General features: G+C 45.3%; 14 non-coding genes and 1 pseudogene across 14 annotated transcripts; all 15 read right to left on the bottom strand.

Moving 5' to 3' along the window:
• Positions 1–261: 261 nt before the first annotated feature.
• Positions 262–452, bottom strand: LOC141241521 (U2 spliceosomal RNA). The gene has a single exon (XR_012306258.1). It is a non-coding gene; the product is annotated as a U2 spliceosomal RNA (small nuclear RNA).
• Positions 453–1,567: 1,115 nt separating this feature from the next.
• On the bottom strand, positions 1,568–1,758 carry LOC141241532 (U2 spliceosomal RNA). Its single transcript, XR_012306269.1, has one exon. It is a non-coding gene; the product is annotated as a U2 spliceosomal RNA (small nuclear RNA).
• Positions 1,759–2,873: 1,115 nt separating this feature from the next.
• Positions 2,874–3,064, bottom strand: LOC141241543 (U2 spliceosomal RNA). Its single transcript, XR_012306280.1, has one exon. It is a non-coding gene; the product is annotated as a U2 spliceosomal RNA (small nuclear RNA).
• Positions 3,065–4,179: 1,115 nt separating this feature from the next.
• Positions 4,180–4,370, bottom strand: LOC141241554 (U2 spliceosomal RNA). Its single transcript, XR_012306291.1, has one exon. It is a non-coding gene; the product is annotated as a U2 spliceosomal RNA (small nuclear RNA).
• Positions 4,371–5,485: 1,115 nt separating this feature from the next.
• On the bottom strand, positions 5,486–5,676 carry LOC141241565 (U2 spliceosomal RNA). The gene has a single exon (XR_012306302.1). It is a non-coding gene; the product is annotated as a U2 spliceosomal RNA (small nuclear RNA).
• Positions 5,677–6,791: 1,115 nt separating this feature from the next.
• Positions 6,792–6,982, bottom strand: LOC141241577 (U2 spliceosomal RNA). The gene has a single exon (XR_012306313.1). It is a non-coding gene; the product is annotated as a U2 spliceosomal RNA (small nuclear RNA).
• Positions 6,983–8,097: 1,115 nt separating this feature from the next.
• Positions 8,098–8,288, bottom strand: LOC141241588 (U2 spliceosomal RNA). Its single transcript, XR_012306324.1, has one exon. It is a non-coding gene; the product is annotated as a U2 spliceosomal RNA (small nuclear RNA).
• A 1,115-nt stretch (positions 8,289–9,403) lies between these two features.
• LOC141241599 (U2 spliceosomal RNA) lies at positions 9,404–9,594 on the bottom strand. Its single transcript, XR_012306334.1, has one exon. It is a non-coding gene; the product is annotated as a U2 spliceosomal RNA (small nuclear RNA).
• A 1,112-nt stretch (positions 9,595–10,706) lies between these two features.
• LOC141241610 (U2 spliceosomal RNA) lies at positions 10,707–10,897 on the bottom strand. The gene has a single exon (XR_012306343.1). It is a non-coding gene; the product is annotated as a U2 spliceosomal RNA (small nuclear RNA).
• Positions 10,898–12,012: 1,115 nt separating this feature from the next.
• Positions 12,013–12,203, bottom strand: LOC141241622 (U2 spliceosomal RNA). Its single transcript, XR_012306352.1, has one exon. It is a non-coding gene; the product is annotated as a U2 spliceosomal RNA (small nuclear RNA).
• A 1,115-nt stretch (positions 12,204–13,318) lies between these two features.
• LOC141241634 (U2 spliceosomal RNA) lies at positions 13,319–13,509 on the bottom strand. The gene has a single exon (XR_012306358.1). It is a non-coding gene; the product is annotated as a U2 spliceosomal RNA (small nuclear RNA).
• A 1,112-nt stretch (positions 13,510–14,621) lies between these two features.
• LOC141241593 (U2 spliceosomal RNA) lies at positions 14,622–14,806 on the bottom strand. Its single transcript, XR_012306328.1, has one exon. It is a non-coding gene; the product is annotated as a U2 spliceosomal RNA (small nuclear RNA).
• A 524-nt stretch (positions 14,807–15,330) lies between these two features.
• LOC141241635 (U2 spliceosomal RNA) lies at positions 15,331–15,446 on the bottom strand (annotated as a pseudogene).
• Positions 15,447–16,561: 1,115 nt separating this feature from the next.
• LOC141241645 (U2 spliceosomal RNA) lies at positions 16,562–16,752 on the bottom strand. The gene has a single exon (XR_012306359.1). It is a non-coding gene; the product is annotated as a U2 spliceosomal RNA (small nuclear RNA).
• Positions 16,753–17,867: 1,115 nt separating this feature from the next.
• Positions 17,868–18,058, bottom strand: LOC141241649 (U2 spliceosomal RNA). The gene has a single exon (XR_012306360.1). It is a non-coding gene; the product is annotated as a U2 spliceosomal RNA (small nuclear RNA).
• Between the last annotated feature and the right edge of the window lie 452 nt (positions 18,059–18,510).

Here is an 18,510-nt window from a genome sequence, read left to right on the forward strand (position 1 = left end):
TATGTCTGTTTATCCAAAAGGAAGTAAAAAGGGAGAGCTAGAAAGATAGCATTGCATCACATTACATGGCAATGCAATGCACAGTTGCTGAAGTTGAACCAAAATGAGCTTGTAATCTGGCTTCTGCAACTTTGAACATGAAAAATCCAATGAGGAGAAGAAAAGCAAAGCCAAAGAGTCCATCCCAAAATCCGACAAACAAGCAAAATGAACAAAAAACATTGAATTCAATTCTTTCTGATTTTAGAAACTGCATTAAAGAAGGGGTGCACCGGTCCTGGAGATACTGCAATACCAGGTCAATGCGTGGAGTGGACAGAGCAAGCTCTTTTTCCATCTCCCTGTTCTAAAAATCCATTTAATATATGGTCCCCAGATAGGGGACGTATCAGATATTAAACTGATAAGAACAGATACTACACTTGATCTTAGCCAAAAGGCCGAGAAGCGATAACCAGAATTGGTTTCAAACTACGGAGCCACCCAAGGATCCTGAAAAGTCCATTTGTGGAGATGAGCTCCTGGACTCCCGTTAAGAAGACATGTTGTCAACCTCTAGATCCCTTACATGCCTGCACTTTTCGGCTTGCTGCTGCTGCAATCCACGCGTTTTAGATCTGCATAACTCCACCTCTTTAAACACAGCACCTTCACCCCCTGCTGTTCCCACCCGCCTCAACACCGTTGGAAGGGAGGAGAACCAATTAAGGCGGGGGGTGGGGTGGAACGAGCAGCTGTCTACCCTTAGCAGGAGGGCTCCTGATTACATACCTCTCCTGCTGCTGCTGCTGCTGGCTGTCCAGCAGCAGACTGAAGGTGGCTGCTGCTGTGCACAGGTATATAAAGGCTCAGAGCCTATTATGACACGCGCAGCCAGCGTTCCATTGCCACATTCCATCTACTGCAGGCAGGATACCTGGCTGGCTGAATGTCGCTGAGAAGCTCACAGAGACCGCCATAAGCAACAGTTTAACAGAATGCCACAGACTAATCAACCAAACTTTTTGGGTTGGGTTCTCTTTTATAGTCTGCAGGCATTAAATGAAAGAAGTCAGTGTTCCAGCAGAAGGAGACAACGTTTCAGAAAAGGCATTGTAGCAAACCAAAAAAGAAATTTTAAGCGCAGCAGAGTAACCAGCGCACATACCTGTTAGCTCAGGTGAGTTTAAAAGGCTGCTGTTGATAACAAGGGCATTTGCTAAATAGATGGTGTGTGTGCAACAATATACTGAAAGGTCAATTATATTGTGCAGCTTATCTCACCACCTGTAGTTATTTAGGTGAAAGCTCCAAAATGCTTGCCTAATATGTCTGTTTATCCAAAAGGAAGTAAAAAGGGAGAGCTAGAAAGATAGCATTGCATCACATTACATGGCAATGCAATGCACAGTTGCTGAAGTTGAACCAAAATGAGCTTGTAATCTGGCTTCTGCAACTTTGAACATGAAAAATCCAATGAGGAGAAGAAAAGCAAAGCCAAAGAGTCCATCCCAAAATCCGACAAACAAGCAAAATGAACAAAAAACATTGAATTCAATTCTTTCTGATTTTAGAAACTGCATTAAAGAAGGGGTGCACCGGTCCTGGAGATACTGCAATACCAGGTCAATGCGTGGAGTGGACAGAGCAAGCTCTTTTTCCATCTCCCTGTTCTAAAAATCCATTTAATATATGGTCCCCAGATAGGGGACGTATCAGATATTAAACTGATAAGAACAGATACTACACTTGATCTTAGCCAAAAGGCCGAGAAGCGATAACCAGAATTGGTTTCAAACTACGGAGCCACCCAAGGATCCTGAAAAGTCCATTTGTGGAGATGAGCTCCTGGACTCCCGTTAAGAAGACATGTTGTCAACCTCTAGATCCCTTACATGCCTGCACTTTTCGGCTTGCTGCTGCTGCAATCCACGCGTTTTAGATCTGCATAACTCCACCTCTTTAAACACAGCACCTTCACCCCCTGCTGTTCCCACCCGCCTCAACACCGTTGGAAGGGAGGAGAACCAATTAAGGCGGGGGGTGGGGTGGAACGAGCAGCTGTCTACCCTTAGCAGGAGGGCTCCTGATTACATACCTCTCCTGCTGCTGCTGCTGCTGGCTGTCCAGCAGCAGACTGAAGGTGGCTGCTGCTGTGCACAGGTATATAAAGGCTCAGAGCCTATTATGACACGCGCAGTCAGCGTTCCATTGCCACATTCCATCTACTGCAGGCAGGATACCTGGCTGGCTGAATGTCGCTGAGAAGCTCACAGAGACCGCCATAAGCAACAGTTTAACAGAATGCCACAGACTAATCAACCAAACTTTTTGGGTTGGGTTCTCTTTTATAGTCTGCAGGCATTAAATGAAAGAAGTCAGTGTTCCAGCAGAAGGAGACAACGTTTCAGAAAAGGCATTGTAGCAAACCAAAAAAGAAATTTTAAGCGCAGCAGAGTAACCAGCGCACATACCTGTTAGCTCAGGTGAGTTTAAAAGGCTGCTGTTGATAACAAGGGCATTTGCTAAATAGATGGTGTGTGTGCAACAATATACTGAAAGGTCAATTATATTGTGCAGCTTATCTCACCACCTGTAGTTATTTAGGTGAAAGCTCCAAAATGCTTGCCTAATATGTCTGTTTATCCAAAAGGAAGTAAAAAGGGAGAGCTAGAAAGATAGCATTGCATCACATTACATGGCAATGCAATGCACAGTTGCTGAAGTTGAACCAAAATGAGCTTGTAATCTGGCTTCTGCAACTTTGAACATGAAAAATCCAATGAGGAGAAGAAAAGCAAAGCCAAAGAGTCCATCCCAAAATCCGACAAACAAGCAAAATGAACAAAAAACATTGAATTCAATTCTTTCTGATTTTAGAAACTGCATTAAAGAAGGGGTGCACCGGTCCTGGAGATACTGCAATACCAGGTCAATGCGTGGAGTGGACAGAGCAAGCTCTTTTTCCATCTCCCTGTTCTAAAAATCCATTTAATATATGGTCCCCAGATAGGGGACGTATCAGATATTAAACTGATAAGAACAGATACTACACTTGATCTTAGCCAAAAGGCCGAGAAGCGATAACCAGAATTGGTTTCAAACTACGGAGCCACCCAAGGATCCTGAAAAGTCCATTTGTGGAGATGAGCTCCTGGACTCCCGTTAAGAAGACATGTTGTCAACCTCTAGATCCCTTACATGCCTGCACTTTTCGGCTTGCTGCTGCTGCAATCCACGCGTTTTAGATCTGCATAACTCCACCTCTTTAAACACAGCACCTTCACCCCCTGCTGTTCCCACCCGCCTCAACACCGTTGGAAGGGAGGAGAACCAATTAAGGCGGGGGGTGGGGTGGAACGAGCAGCTGTCTACCCTTAGCAGGAGGGCTCCTGATTACATACCTCTCCTGCTGCTGCTGCTGCTGGCTGTCCAGCAGCAGACTGAAGGTGGCTGCTGCTGTGCACAGGTATATAAAGGCTCAGAGCCTATTATGACACGCGCAGCCAGCGTTCCATTGCCACATTCCATCTACTGCAGGCAGGATACCTGGCTGGCTGAATGTCGCTGAGAAGCTCACAGAGACCGCCATAAGCAACAGTTTAACAGAATGCCACAGACTAATCAACCAAACTTTTTGGGTTGGGTTCTCTTTTATAGTCTGCAGGCATTAAATGAAAGAAGTCAGTGTTCCAGCAGAAGGAGACAACGTTTCAGAAAAGGCATTGTAGCAAACCAAAAAAGAAATTTTAAGCGCAGCAGAGTAACCAGCGCACATACCTGTTAGCTCAGGTGAGTTTAAAAGGCTGCTGTTGATAACAAGGGCATTTGCTAAATAGATGGTGTGTGTGCAACAATATACTGAAAGGTCAATTATATTGTGCAGCTTATCTCACCACCTGTAGTTATTTAGGTGAAAGCTCCAAAATGCTTGCCTAATATGTCTGTTTATCCAAAAGGAAGTAAAAAGGGAGAGCTAGAAAGATAGCATTGCATCACATTACATGGCAATGCAATGCACAGTTGCTGAAGTTGAACCAAAATGAGCTTGTAATCTGGCTTCTGCAACTTTGAACATGAAAAATCCAATGAGGAGAAGAAAAGCAAAGCCAAAGAGTCCATCCCAAAATCCGACAAACAAGCAAAATGAACAAAAAACATTGAATTCAATTCTTTCTGATTTTAGAAACTGCATTAAAGAAGGGGTGCACCGGTCCTGGAGATACTGCAATACCAGGTCAATGCGTGGAGTGGACAGAGCAAGCTCTTTTTCCATCTCCCTGTTCTAAAAATCCATTTAATATATGGTCCCCAGATAGGGGACGTATCAGATATTAAACTGATAAGAACAGATACTACACTTGATCTTAGCCAAAAGGCCGAGAAGCGATAACCAGAATTGGTTTCAAACTACGGAGCCACCCAAGGATCCTGAAAAGTCCATTTGTGGAGATGAGCTCCTGGACTCCCGTTAAGAAGACATGTTGTCAACCTCTAGATCCCTTACATGCCTGCACTTTTCGGCTTGCTGCTGCTGCAATCCACGCGTTTTAGATCTGCATAACTCCACCTCTTTAAACACAGCACCTTCACCCCCTGCTGTTCCCACCCGCCTCAACACCGTTGGAAGGGAGGAGAACCAATTAAGGCGGGGGGTGGGGTGGAACGAGCAGCTGTCTACCCTTAGCAGGAGGGCTCCTGATTACATACCTCTCCTGCTGCTGCTGCTGCTGGCTGTCCAGCAGCAGACTGAAGGTGGCTGCTGCTGTGCACAGGTATATAAAGGCTCAGAGCCTATTATGACACGCGCAGCCAGCGTTCCATTGCCACATTCCATCTACTGCAGGCAGGATACCTGGCTGGCTGAATGTCGCTGAGAAGCTCACAGAGACCGCCATAAGCAACAGTTTAACAGAATGCCACAGACTAATCAACCAAACTTTTTGGGTTGGGTTCTCTTTTATAGTCTGCAGGCATTAAATGAAAGAAGTCAGTGTTCCAGCAGAAGGAGACAACGTTTCAGAAAAGGCATTGTAGCAAACCAAAAAAGAAATTTTAAGCGCAGCAGAGTAACCAGCGCACATACCTGTTAGCTCAGGTGAGTTTAAAAGGCTGCTGTTGATAACAAGGGCATTTGCTAAATAGATGGTGTGTGTGCAACAATATACTGAAAGGTCAATTATATTGTGCAGCTTATCTCACCACCTGTAGTTATTTAGGTGAAAGCTCCAAAATGCTTGCCTAATATGTCTGTTTATCCAAAAGGAAGTAAAAAGGGAGAGCTAGAAAGATAGCATTGCATCACATTACATGGCAATGCAATGCACAGTTGCTGAAGTTGAACCAAAATGAGCTTGTAATCTGGCTTCTGCAACTTTGAACATGAAAAATCCAATGAGGAGAAGAAAAGCAAAGCCAAAGAGTCCATCCCAAAATCCGACAAACAAGCAAAATGAACAAAAAACATTGAATTCAATTCTTTCTGATTTTAGAAACTGCATTAAAGAAGGGGTGCACCGGTCCTGGAGATACTGCAATACCAGGTCAATGCGTGGAGTGGACAGAGCAAGCTCTTTTTCCATCTCCCTGTTCTAAAAATCCATTTAATATATGGTCCCCAGATAGGGGACGTATCAGATATTAAACTGATAAGAACAGATACTACACTTGATCTTAGCCAAAAGGCCGAGAAGCGATAACCAGAATTGGTTTCAAACTACGGAGCCACCCAAGGATCCTGAAAAGTCCATTTGTGGAGATGAGCTCCTGGACTCCCGTTAAGAAGACATGTTGTCAACCTCTAGATCCCTTACATGCCTGCACTTTTCGGCTTGCTGCTGCTGCAATCCACGCGTTTTAGATCTGCATAACTCCACCTCTTTAAACACAGCACCTTCACCCCCTGCTGTTCCCACCCGCCTCAACACCGTTGGAAGGGAGGAGAACCAATTAAGGCGGGGGGTGGGGTGGAACGAGCAGCTGTCTACCCTTAGCAGGAGGGCTCCTGATTACATACCTCTCCTGCTGCTGCTGCTGCTGGCTGTCCAGCAGCAGACTGAAGGTGGCTGCTGCTGTGCACAGGTATATAAAGGCTCAGAGCCTATTATGACACGCGCAGCCAGCGTTCCATTGCCACATTCCATCTACTGCAGGCAGGATACCTGGCTGGCTGAATGTCGCTGAGAAGCTCACAGAGACCGCCATAAGCAACAGTTTAACAGAATGCCACAGACTAATCAACCAAACTTTTTGGGTTGGGTTCTCTTTTATAGTCTGCAGGCATTAAATGAAAGAAGTCAGTGTTCCAGCAGAAGGAGACAACGTTTCAGAAAAGGCATTGTAGCAAACCAAAAAAGAAATTTTAAGCGCAGCAGAGTAACCAGCGCACATACCTGTTAGCTCAGGTGAGTTTAAAAGGCTGCTGTTGATAACAAGGGCATTTGCTAAATAGATGGTGTGTGTGCAACAATATACTGAAAGGTCAATTATATTGTGCAGCTTATCTCACCACCTGTAGTTATTTAGGTGAAAGCTCCAAAATGCTTGCCTAATATGTCTGTTTATCCAAAAGGAAGTAAAAAGGGAGAGCTAGAAAGATAGCATTGCATCACATTACATGGCAATGCAATGCACAGTTGCTGAAGTTGAACCAAAATGAGCTTGTAATCTGGCTTCTGCAACTTTGAACATGAAAAATCCAATGAGGAGAAGAAAATCAAAGCCAAAGAGTCCATCCCAAAATCCGACAAACAAGCAAAATGAACAAAAAACATTGAATTCAATTCTTTCTGATTTTAGAAACTGCATTAAAGAAGGGGTGCACCGGTCCTGGAGATACTGCAATACCAGGTCAATGCGTGGAGTGGACAGAGCAAGCTCTTTTTCCATCTCCCTGTTCTAAAAATCCATTTAATATATGGTCCCCAGATAGGGGACGTATCAGATATTAAACTGATAAGAACAGATACTACACTTGATCTTAGCCAAAAGGCCGAGAAGCGATAACCAGAATTGGTTTCAAACTACGGAGCCACCCAAGGATCCTGAAAAGTCCATTTGTGGAGATGAGCTCCTGGACTCCCGTTAAGAAGACATGTTGTCAACCTCTAGATCCCTTACATGCCTGCACTTTTCGGCTTGCTGCTGCTGCAATCCACGCGTTTTAGATCTGCATAACTCCACCTCTTTAAACACAGCACCTTCACCCCCTGCTGTTCCCACCCGCCTCAACACCGTTGGAAGGGAGGAGAACCAATTAAGGCGGGGGGTGGGGTTTAACGAGCAGCTGTCTACCCTTAGCAGGAGGGCTCCTGATTACATACCTCTCCTGCTGCTGCTGCTGCTGGCTGTCCAGCAGCAGACTGAAGGTGGCTGCTGCTGTGCACAGGTATATAAAGGCTCAGAGCCTATTATGACACGCGCAGCCAGCGTTCCATTGCCACATTCCATCTACTGCAGGCAGGATACCTGGCTGGCTGAATGTCGCTGAGAAGCTCACAGAGACCGCCATAAGCAACAGTTTAACAGAATGCCACAGACTAATCAACCAAACTTTTTGGGTTGGGTTCTCTTTTATAGTCTGCAGGCATTAAATGAAAGAAGTCAGTGTTCCAGCAGAAGGAGACAACGTTTCAGAAAAGGCATTGTAGCAAACCAAAAAAGAAATTTTAAGCGCAGCAGAGTAACCAGCGCACATACCTGTTAGCTCAGGTGAGTTTAAAAGGCTGCTGTTGATAACAAGGGCATTTGCTAAATAGATGGTGTGTGTGCAACAATATACTGAAAGGTCAATTATATTGTGCAGCTTATCTCACCACCTGTAGTTATTTAGGTGAAAGCTCCAAAATGCTTGCCTAATATGTCTGTTTATCCAAAAGGAAGTAAAAAGGGAGAGCTAGAAAGATAGCATTGCATCACATTACATGGCAATGCAATGCACAGTTGCTGAAGTTGAACCAAAATGAGCTTGTAATCTGGCTTCTGCAACTTTGAACATGAAAAATCCAATGAGGAGAAGAAAAGCAAAGCCAAAGAGTCCATCCCAAAATCCGACAAACAAGCAAAATGAACAAAAAACATTGAATTCAATTCTTTCTGATTTTAGAAACTGCATTAAAGAAGGGGTGCACCGGTCCTGGAGATACTGCAATACCAGGTCAATGCGTGGAGTGGACAGAGCAAGCTCTTTTTCCATCTCCCTGTTCTAAAAATCCATTTAATATATGGTCCCCAGATAGGGGACGTATCAGATATTAAACTGATAAGAACAGATACTACACTTGATCTTAGCCAAAAGGCCGAGAAGCGATAACCAGAATTGGTTTCAAACTACGGAGCCACCCAAGGATCCTGAAAAGTCCATTTGTGGAGATGAGCTCCTGGACTCCCGTTAAGAAGACATGTTGTCAACCTCTAGATCCCTTACATGCCTGCACTTTTCGGCTTGCTGCTGCTGCAATCCACGCGTTTTAGATCTGCATAACTCCACCTCTTTAAACACAGCACCTTCACCCCCTGCTGTTCCCACCCGCCTCAACACCGTTGGAAGGCAGGAGAACCAATTAAGGCGGGGGGTGGGGTGGAACGAGCAGCTGTCTACCCTTAGCAGGAGGGCTCCTGATTACATACCTCTCCTGCTGCTGCTGCTGCTGGCTGTCCAGCAGCAGACTGAAGGTGGCTGCTGCTGTGCACAGGTATATAAAGGCTCAGAGCCTATTATGACACGCGCAGCCAGCGTTCCATTGCCACATTCCATCTACTGCAGGCAGGATACCTGGCTGGCTGAATGTCGCTGAGAAGCTCACAGAGACCGCCATAAGCAACAGTTTAACAGAATGCCACAGACTAATCAACCAAACTTTTTGGGTTGGGTTCTCTTTTATAGTCTGCAGGCTTTAAATGAAAGAAGTCAGTGTTCCAGCAGAAGGAGACAACGTTTCAGAAAAGGCATTGTAGCAAACCAAAAAAGAAATTTTAAGCGCAGCAGAGTAACCAGCGCACATACCTGTTAGCTCAGGTGAGTTTAAAAGGCTGCTGTTGATAACAAGGGCATTTGCTAAATAGATGGTGTGTGTGCAACAATATACTGAAAGGTCAATTATATTGTGCAGCTTATCTCACCACCTGTAGTTATTTAGGTGAAAGCTCCAAAATGCTTGCCTAATATGTCTGTTTATCCAAAAGGAAGTAAAAAGGGAGAGCTAGAAAGATAGCATTGCATCACATTACATGGCAATGCAATGCACAGTTGCTGAAGTTGAACCAAAATGAGCTTGTAATCTGGCTTCTGCAACTTTGAACATGAAAAATCCAATGAGGAGAAGAAAAGCAAAGCCAAAGAGTCCATCCCAAAATCCGACAAACAAGCAAAATGAACAAAAAACATTGAATTCAATTCTTTCTGATTTTAGAAACTGCATTAAAGAAGGGGTGCACCGGTCCTGGAGATACTGCAATACCAGGTCAATGCGTGGAGTGGACAGAGCAAGCTCTTTTTCCATCTCCCTGTTCTAAAAATCCATTTAATATATGGTCCCCAGATAGGGGACGTATCAGATATTAAACTGATAAGAACAGATACTACACTTGATCTTAGCCAAAAGGCCGAGAAGCGATAACCAGAATTGGTTTCAAACTACGGAGTCACCCAAGGATCCTGAAAAGTCCATTTGTGGAGATGAGCTCCTGGACTCCCGTTAAGAAGACATGTTGTCAACCTCTAGATCCCTTACATGCCTGCACTTTTCGGCTTGCTGCTGCTGCAATCCACGCGTTTTAGATCTGCATAACTCCACCTCTTTAAACACAGCACCTTCACCCCCTGCTGTTCCCACCCGCCTCAACACCGTTGGAAGGGAGGAGAACCAATTAAGGCGGGGGGTGGGGTGGAACGAGCAGCTGTCTACCCTTAGCAGGAGGGCTCCTGATTACATACCTCTCCTGCTGCTGCTGCTGGCTGTCCAGCAGCAGACTGAAGGTGGCTGCTGCTGTGCACAGGTATATAAAGGCTCAGAGCCTATTATGACACGCGCAGACAGCGTTCCATTGCCACATTCCATCTACTGCAGGCAGGATACCTGGCTGGCTGAATGTCGCTGAGAAGCTCACAGAGACCGCCATAAGCAACAGTTTAACAGAATGCCACAGACTAATCAACCAAACATTTTGGGTTGGGTTCTCTTTTATAGTCTGCAGGCATTAAATGAAAGAAGTCAGTGTTCCAGCAGAAGGAGACAACGTTTCAGAAAAGGCATTGTAGCAAACCAAAAAAGAAATTTTAAGCGCAGCAGAGTAACCAGCGCACATACCTGTTAGCTCAGGTGAGTTTAAAAGGCTGCTGTTGATAACAAGGGCATTTGCTAAATAGATGGTGTGTGTGCAACAATATACTGAAAGGTCAATTATATTGTGCAGCTTATCTCACCACCTGTAGTTATTTAGGTGAAAGCTCCAAAATGCTTGCCTAATATGTCTGTTTATCCAAAAGGAAGTAAAAAGGGAGAGCTAGAAAGATAGCATTGCATCACATTACATGGCAATGCAATGCACAGTTGCTGAAGTTGAACCAAAATGAGCTTGTAATCTGGCTTCTGCAACTTTGAACATGAAAAATCCAATGAGGAGAAGAAAAGCAAAGCCAAAGAGTCCATCCCAAAATCCGACAAACAAGCAAAATGAACAAAAAACATTGAATTCAATTCTTTCTGATTTTAGAAACTGCATTAAAGAAGGGGTGCACCGGTCCTGGAGATACTGCAATACCAGGTCAATGCGTGGAGTGGACAGAGCAAGCTCTTTTTCCATCTCCCTGTTCTAAAAATCCATTTAATATATGGTCCCCAGATAGGGGACGTATCAGATATTAAACTGATAAGAACAGATACTACACTTGATCTTAGCCAAAAGGCCGAGAAGCGATAACCAGAATTGGTTTCAAACTACGGAGCCACCCAAGGATCCTGAAAAGTCCATTTGTGGAGATGAGCTCCTGGACTCCCGTTAAGAAGACATGTTGTCAACCTCTAGATCCCTTACATGCCTGCACTTTTCGGCTTGCTGCTGCTGCAATCCACGCGTTTTAGATCTGCATAACTCCACCTCTTTAAACACAGCACCTTCACCCCCTGCTGTTCCCACCCGCCTCAACACCGTTGGAAGGGAGGAGAACCAATTAAGGCGGGGGGTGGGGTGGAACGAGCAGCTGTCTACCCTTAGCAGGAGGGCTCCTGATTACATACCTCTCCTGCTGCTGCTGCTGCTGGCTGTCCAGCAGCAGACTGAAGGTGGCTGCTGCTGTGCACAGGTATATAAAGGCTCAGAGCCTATTATGACACGCGCAGCCAGCGTTCCATTGCCACATTCCATCTACTGCAGGCAGGATACCTGGCTGGCTGAATGTCGCTGAGAAGCTCACAGAGACCGCCATAAGCAACAGTTTAACAGAATGCCACAGACTAATCAACCAAACTTTTTGGGTTGGGTTCTCTTTTATAGTCTGCAGGCATTAAATGAAAGAAGTCAGTGTTCCAGCAGAAGGAGACAACGTTTCAGAAAAGGCATTGTAGCAAACCAAAAAAGAAATTTTAAGCGCAGCAGAGTAACCAGCGCACATACCTGTTAGCTCAGGTGAGTTTAAAAGGCTGCTGTTGATAACAAGGGCATTTGCTAAATAGATGGTGTGTGTGCAACAATATACTGAAAGGTCAATTATATTGTGCAGCTTATCTCACCACCTGTAGTTATTTAGGTGAAAGCTCCAAAATGCTTGCCTAATATGTCTGTTTATCCAAAAGGAAGTAAAAAGGGAGAGCTAGAAAGATAGCATTGCATCACATTACATGGCAATGCAATGCACAGTTGCTGAAGTTGAACCAAAATGAGCTTGTAATCTGGCTTCTGCAACTTTGAACATGAAAAATCCAATGAGGAGAAGAAAAGCAAAGCCAAAGAGTCCATCCCAAAATCCGACAAACAAGCAAAATGAACAAAAAACATTGAATTCAATTCTTTCTGATTTTAGAAACTGCATTAAAGAAGGGGTGCACCGGTCCTGGAGATACTGCAATACCAGGTCAATGCGTGGAGTGGACAGAGCAAGCTCTTTTTCCATCTCCCTGTTCTAAAAATCCATTTAATATATGGTCCCCAGATAGGGGACGTATCAGATATTAAACTGATAAGAACAGATACTACACTTGATCTTAGCCAAAAGGCCGAGAAGCGATAACCAGAATTGGTTTCAAACTACGGAGCCACCCAAGGATCCTGAAAAGTCCATTTGTGGAGATGAGCTCCTGGACTCCCGTTATGAAGACATGTTGTCAACCTCTAGATCCCTTACATGCCTGCACTTTTCGGCTTGCTGCTGCTGCAATCCACGCGTTTTAGATCTGCATAACTCCACCTCTTTAAACACAGCACCTTCACCCCCTGCTGTTCCCACCCGCCTCAACACCGTTGGAAGGGAGGAGAACCAATTAAGGCGGGGGGTGGGGTGGAACGAGCAGCTGTCTACCCTTAGCAGGAGGGCTCCTGATTACATACCTCTCCTGCTGCTGCTGCTGCTGGCTGTCCAGCAGCAGACTGAAGGTGGCTGCTGCTGTGCACAGGTATATAAAGGCTCAGAGCCTATTATGACACGCGCAGCCAGCGTTCCATTGCCACATTCCATCTACTGCAGGCAGGATACCTGGCTGGCTGAATGTCGCTGAGAAGCTCACAGAGACCGCCATAAGCAACAGTTTAACAGAATGCCACAGACTAATCAACCAAACTTTTTGGGTTGGGTTCTCTTTGATAGTCTGCAGGCATTAAATGAAAGAAGTCAGTGTTCCAGCAGAAGGAGACAACGTTTCAGAAAAGGCATTGTAGCAAACCAAAAAATAAATTTTAAGCGCAGCAGAGTAACCAGCGCACATACCTGTTAGCTCAGGTGAGTTTAAAAGGCTGCTGTTGATAACAAGGGCATTTGCTAAATAGATGGTGTGTGTGCAACAATATACTGAAAGGTCAATTATATTGTGCAGCTTATCTCACCACCTGTAGTTATTTAGGTGAAAGCTCCAAAATGCTTGCCTAATATGTCTGTTTATCCAAAAGGAAGTAAAAAGGGAGAGCTAGAAAGATAGCATTGCATCACATTACATGGCAATGCAATGCACAGTTGCTGAAGTTGAACCAAAATGAGCTTGTAATCTGGCTTCTGCAACTTTGAACATGAAAAATCCAATGAGGAGAAGAAAAGCAAAGCCAAAGAGTCCATCCCAAAATCCGACAAACAAGCAAAATGAACAAAAAACATTGAATTCAATTCTTTCTGATTTTAGAAACTGCATTAAAGAAGGGGTGCACCGGTCCTGGAGATACTGCAATACCAGGTCAATGCGTGGAGTGGACAGAGCAAGCTCTTTTTCCATCTCCCTGTTCTAAAAATCCATTTAATATATGGTCCCCAGATAGGGGACGTATCAGATATTAAACTGATAAGAACAGATACTACACTTGATCTTAGCCAAAAGGCCGAGAAGCGATAACCAGAATTGGTTTCAAACTACGGAGCCACCCAAGGATCCTGAAAAGTCCATTTGTGGAGATGAGCTCCTGGACTCCCGTTAAGAAGACATGTTGTCAACCTCTAGATCCCTTACATGCCTGCACTTTTCGGCTTGCTGCTGCTGCAATCCACGCGTTTTAGATCTGCATAACTCCACCTCTTTAAACACAGCACCTTCACCCCCTGCTGTTCCCACCCGCCTCAACACCGTTGGAAGGGAGGAGAACCAATTAAGGCGGGGGGTGGGGTGGAACGAGCAGCTGTCTACCCTTAGCAGGAGGGCTCCTGATTACATACCTCTCCTGCTGCTGCTGCTGGCTGTCCAGCAGCAGACTGAAGGTGGCTGCTGCTGTGCACAGGTATATAAAGGCTCAGAGCCTATTATGACACGCGCAGCCAGCGTTCCATTGCCACATTCCATCTACTGCAGGCAGGATACCTGGCTGGCTGAATGTCGCTGAGAAGCTCACAGAGACCGCCATAAGCAACAGTTTAACAGAATGCCACAGACTAATCAACCAAACTTTTTGGGTTGGGTTCTCTTTTATAGTCTGCAGGCATTAAATGAAAGAAGTCAGTGTTCCAGCAGAAGGAGACAACGTTTCAGAAAAGGCATTGTAGCAAACCAAAAAAGAAATTTTAAGTGCAGCAGAGTAACCAGCGCACATACCTGTTAGCTCAGGTGAGTTTAAAAGGCTGCTGTTGATAACAAGGGCATTTGCTAAATAGATGGTGTGTGTGCAACAATATACTGAAAGGTCAATTATATTGTGCAGCTTATCTCACCACCTGTAGTTATTTAGGTGAAAGCTCCAAAATTCTTGCCTAATATGTCTGTTTATCCAAAAGGAAGTAAAAAGGGAGAGCTAGAAAGATAGCATTGCATCACATTACATGGCAATGCAATGCACAGTTGCTGAAGTTGAACCAAAATGAGCTTGTAATCTGGCTTCTGCAACTTTGAACATGAAAAATCCAATGAGGAGAAGAAAAGCAAAGCCAAAGAGTCCATCCCAAAATCCGACAAACAAGCAAAATGAACAAAAAACATTGAATTCAATTCTTTCTGATTTTAGAAACTGCATTAAAGAAGGGGTGCACCGGTCCTGGAGATACTGCAATACCAGGTCAATGCGTGGAGTGGACAGAGCAAGCTCTTTTTCCATCTCCCTGTTCTAAAAATCCATTTAATATATGGTCCCCAGATAGGGGACGTATCAGATATTAAACTGATAAGAACAGATTTTTTTTTGATTGAAGCTGCATCCAAGGCACTGAAAAATGTGACCGAAGTCACACCAAAACAGCGCACGAGGCGAGGATTCATGTGGACCCTTCCCGGAGGAGAGGGTCCCCAATAAACCAACCCCATCCCTCCGAGCCAGAAGGCCACAGCGAGGGTCAGGGATCTCCGATGCTCTCCCTAGCCGAAGCCGGAGAAGAGCCGTTTTCGTGCTCCCAGCTTCCATCTAGGCTGCCACCCTAGTGGAGCTGGAGCCTGTGTTGGTTTCTCAGCCCAAAGCTGACCGGACCTCCGACCGGGTTTATAAAAATTCCCCTTCCTAGCCCGGAGGCCAGGAATAGGGGGGGTTGCTCAGAAAGTATGATTGGCAAAGGTGCGGCGTGCTACGAAGCCAAGTCTTTCTGGGGTTCCCAGTCCCAGTAAGCTTGGACTCCCACCAGGGCGCCTACTCCTGGGGCACATTGCTCCAAAGCCCTCACACTTACCCAGCCTAGTGACTTCGATCCTGGAGGGCCATGTTTTCCATCAGATAACTCTATGAGCCACCTGGCGTACTAACAAGTGCACCAAACCAGTGTGTAATATGCATCAATTTACTAGGGCAGCCCAAGGACAAAACTGCCTTTTCAAAAGATACTACACTTGATCTTAGCCAAAAGGCCGAGAAGCGATAACCAGAATTGGTTTCAAACTATGGAGCCACCCAAGGATCCTGAAAAGTCCATTTGTGGAGATGAGCTCCTGGACTCCCGTTAAGAAGACATGTTGTCAACCTCTAGATCCCTTACATGCCTGCACTTTTCGGCTTGCTGCTGCTGCAATCCACGCGTTTTAGATCTGCATAACTCCACCTCTTTAAACACAGCACCTTCACCCCCTGCTGTTCCCACCCGCCTCAACACCGTTGGAAGGGAGGAGAACCAATTAAGGCGGGGGGTGGGGTGGAACGAGCAGCTGTCTACCCTTAGCAGGAGGGCTCCTGATTACATACCTCTCCTGCTGCTGCTGCTGCTGGCTGTCCAGCAGCAGACTGAAGGTGGCTGCTGCTGTGCACAGGTATATAAAGGCTCAGAGCCTATTATGACACGCGCAGCCAGCGTTCCATTGCCACATTCCATCTACTGCAGGCAGGATACCTGGCTGGCTGAATGTCGCTGAGAAGCTCACAGAGACCGCCATAAGCAACAGTTTAACAGAATGCCACAGACTAATCAAGCAAACTTTTTGGGTTGGGTTCTCTTTTATAGTCTGCAGGCATTAAATGAAAGAAGTCAGTGTTCCAGCAGAAGGAGACAACGTTTCAGAAAAGGCATTGTAGCAAACCAAAAAAGAAATTTTAAGCGCAGCAGAGTAACCAGCGCACATACCTGTTAGCTCAGGTGAGTTTAAAAGGCTGCTGTTGATAACAAGGGCATTTGCTAAATAGATGGTGTGTGTGCAACAATATACTGAAAGGTCAATTATATTGTGCAGCTTATCTCACCACCTGTAGTTATTTAGGTGAAAGCTCCAAAATGCTTGCCTAATATGTCTGTTTATCCAAAAGGAAGTAAAAAGGGAGAGCTAGAAAGATAGCATTGCATCACATTACATGGCAATGCAATGCACAGTTGCTGAAGTTGAACCAAAATGAGCTTGTAATCTGGCTTCTGCAACTTTGAACATGAAAAATCCAATGAGGAGAAGAAAAGCAAAGCCAAAGAGTCCATCCCAAAATCCGACAAACAAGCAAAATGAACAAAAAACATTGAATTCAATTCTTTCTGATTTTAGAAACTGCATTAAAGAAGGGGTGCACCGGTCCTGGAGATACTGCAATACCAGGTCAATGCGTGGAGTGGACAGAGCAAGCTCTTTTTCCATCTCCCTGTTCTAAAAATCCATTTAATATATGGTCCCCAGATAGGGGACGTATCAGATATTAAACTGATAAGAACAGATACTACACTTGATCTTAGCCAAAAGGCCGAGAAGCGATAACCAGAATTGGTTTCAAACTACGGAGCCACCCAAGGATCCTGAAAAGTCCATTTGTGGAGATGAGCTCCTGGACTCCCGTTAAGAAGACATGTTGTCAACCTCTAGATCCCTTACATGCCTGCACTTTTCGGCTTGCTGCTGCTGCAATCCACGCGTTTTAGATCTGCATAACTCCACCTCTTTAAACACAGCACCTTCACCCCCTGCTGTTCCCACCCGCCTCAACACCGTTGGAAGGGAGGAGAACCAATTAAGGCGGGGGGTGGGGTGGAACGAGCAGCTGTCTACCCTTAGCAGGAGGGCTCCTGATTACATACCTCTCCTGCTGCTGCTGCTGCTGGCTGTCCAGCAGCAGACTGAAGGTGGCTGCTGCTGTGCACAGGTATATAAAGGCTCAGAGCCTATTATGACACGCGCAGCCAGCGTTCCATTGCCACATTCCATCTACTGCAGGCAGGATACCTGGCTGGCTGAATGTCGCTGAGAAGCTCACAGAGACCGCCATAAGCAACAGTTTAACAGAATGCCACAGACTAATCAACCAAACTTTTTGGGTTGGGTTCTCTTTTATAGTCTGCAGGCATTAAATGAAAGAAGTCAGTGTTCCAGCAGAAGGAGACAACGTTTCAGAAAAGGCATTGTAGCAAACCAAAAAAGAAATTTTAAGCGCAGCAGAGTAACCAGCGCACATACCTGTTAGCTCAGGTGAGTTTAAAAGGCTGCTGTTGATAACAAGGGCATTTGCTAAATAGATGGTGTGTGTGCAACAATATACTGAAAGGTCAATTATATTGTGCAGCTTATCTCACCACCTGTAGTTATTTAGGTGAAAGCTCCAAAATGCTTGCCTAATATGTCTGTTTATCCAAAAGGAAGTAAAAAGGGAGAGCTAGAAAGATAGCATTGCATCACATTACATGGCAATGCAATGCACAGTTGCTGAAGTTGAACCAAAATGAGCTTGTAATCTGGCTTCTGCAACTTTGAACATGAAAAATCCAATGAGGAGAAGAAAAGCAAAGCCAAAGAGTCCATCCCAAAATCCGACAAACAAGCAAAATGAACAAAAAACATTGAATTCAATTCTTTCTGATTTTAGAAACTGCATTAAAGAAGGGGTGCACCGGTCCTGGAGATACTGCAATACCAGGTCAATGCGTGGAGTGGACAGAGCAAGCTCTTTTTCCATCTCCCTGTTCTAAAAATCCATTTAATATATGGTCCCCAGATAGGGGACGTATCAGATATTAAACTGATAAGAACAGATACTACACTTGATCTTAGCCAAAAGGCCGAGAAGCGATAACCAGAATTGGTTTCAAACTACGGAGCCACCCAAGGATCCTGAAAAGTCCATTTGTGGAGATGAGCTCCTGGACTCCCGTTAAGAAGACATGTTGTCAACCTCTAGATCCCTTACATGCCTGCACTTTTCGGCTTGCTGCTGCTGCAATCCACGCGTTTTAGATCTGCATAACTCCACCTCTTTAAACACAGCACCTTCACCCCCTGCTGTTCCCACCCGCCTCAACACCGTTGGAAGGGAGGAGAACCAATTAAGGCGGGGGGTGGGGTGGAACGAGCAGCTGTCTACCCTTAGCAGGAGGGCTCCTGATTACATACCTCTCCTGCTGCTGCTGCTGCTGGCTGTCCAGCAGCAGACTGAAGGTGGCTGCTGCTGTGCACAGGTATATAAAGGCTCAGAGCCTATTATGACACGCGCAGCCAGCGTTCCATTGCCACATTCCATCTACTG

Source organism: Phyllobates terribilis, unplaced genomic scaffold (assembly GCF_046119375.1).
Source record: "Phyllobates terribilis strain yellow unplaced genomic scaffold, ASM4611937v1 Scaffold_1017__1_contigs__length_469563, whole genome shotgun sequence".
Classification (NCBI taxonomy): Eukaryota; Metazoa; Chordata; class Amphibia; order Anura; family Dendrobatidae; genus Phyllobates; species Phyllobates terribilis.